The sequence below is a fragment of the Delphinus delphis genome, chromosome 6 (genome assembly GCF_949987515.2).
Source record: "Delphinus delphis chromosome 6, mDelDel1.2, whole genome shotgun sequence".
In the NCBI taxonomy this organism is placed as follows: Eukaryota; Metazoa; Chordata; class Mammalia; order Artiodactyla; family Delphinidae; genus Delphinus; species Delphinus delphis.
The window spans coordinates 33,868,123-33,869,493 of record NC_082688.1 but is presented as its reverse complement, the minus strand read 5'-3'; the positions used below and the strand labels follow the sequence as shown (position 1 = coordinate 33,869,493).

Below are 1,371 nucleotides of genomic sequence, written 5' to 3'. Positions count from 1 at the left end.
TTGGCTGGCCGGAGAGTTATGCGCCCTGGTAGACACCTCACTTCTCAGCAAGGGGCTTTCAGGTCTCATTTTGAAGATTCCCTCCTGAATCCATCCTCAGGAAACCTGGGCTGTGCCCCCATTACTCCCTGTAGGCTACACACAAATGCACAAAATGAACCTGGAGTCTGATATACTGTCAGTAATGGTCAAATCTGAACATTGTTTGGTACTTTCCTATTTTCTGAGAGGCTGCCTGCCTTCGTGAGAAAAGCACTGGTTCAAGTCCTGGCTCTGGTACCAGGGCAAGTCTCAGCCTAAACTTCCCCAGCAATAACATGGGTGCAACAGTGCCTTCCCTCTGTGATACCAGTCACAATGGCTAACATTCAGTGAGCTGGCAGGGCAGGCACTACCTAGTGCTTTTCAGTCTCCACAAAATCCCCTGGGAGATAGTGACCATGAACTATAAGAAATGGTAGGAGCAGTTTGAAACCAGGCAGTTGGGCACCAGAGCTTCTAGGTGATAACACTTTGCATCATGCGGCTCCTGGTTCACAGAAGCACTAGGCTAGAAGTCAAAAGACTCAGGGCTGCTCTCTGATTGCACGGCTGGCCTTCAAGATGGTGCCGGAGAAAGATAAGAGGCCTAAGAAGTCAGCCTGGAAGTTTAGTTTGGATCTTACTCATCCAGGAGAAGATGGAATTTTTGATTCTGGAAATTCTGAACAGTTTCTACGTTGAGAAAGTTAAAGTTTTTCCAGGAAAAACTGGAAATCTTGGGAATGTTGTTCACATTAAAGCCTTCAAGAATAAAATCATGGTTGTTTCTGAGGAACGATTCTCTAAAAGGTATTTGAAATATCTTACCAAGAAATACCTTAAAAAGAATAATCTTGGTGATCAGCTTCGGGGGTTGCATCTGATGAGGAGACTTACGAACTTCGTTACTTCCAGATTAGTCAAGATGAAGGTGGATCTGAGTCTGAGGGGCAGTGAAGCCATCCCTTATAGGCCTTTGCTTGCTGATAAAACAAATGAAGCATACAAGACAAAGAAACATCTAGAAATTGACCCTTAGATTATCAGTGAATGAAAAACATTGTACTCATGTTAAGCGTTCATCTCTTTAGGTGTATGCTGTTTACATGGTTCTAATACTTTCTATAAGCAATATTTAAATAACTTATAGCTGGTAGAATTTTTTCCAGGATTTCTGAAATGTATTGCTTTTTAAAATGTCCTCAAGTTAAAGTGTATAGTGTAGTATAGGAAAAAATGAAGCACAATTTTGGGTATAACTTTAGATAATAAAATATTTAAAATTAAAAAAAAGAAGAAGATTCGGGGCCTCACCCCTCCACAGCCACCAACTTTGTGTGTGACCTTGAA

The 1,371-nt window shown here is 41.7% G+C and overlaps 1 pseudogene; it reads left to right on the top strand.

The window, feature by feature from the left end:
- Positions 1 to 582: 582 nt before the first annotated feature.
- On the top strand, positions 583 to 978 carry LOC132427644 (ribosomal protein eL22-like 1 pseudogene; annotated as a pseudogene).
- Positions 979 to 1,371: the final 393 nt, after the last annotated feature.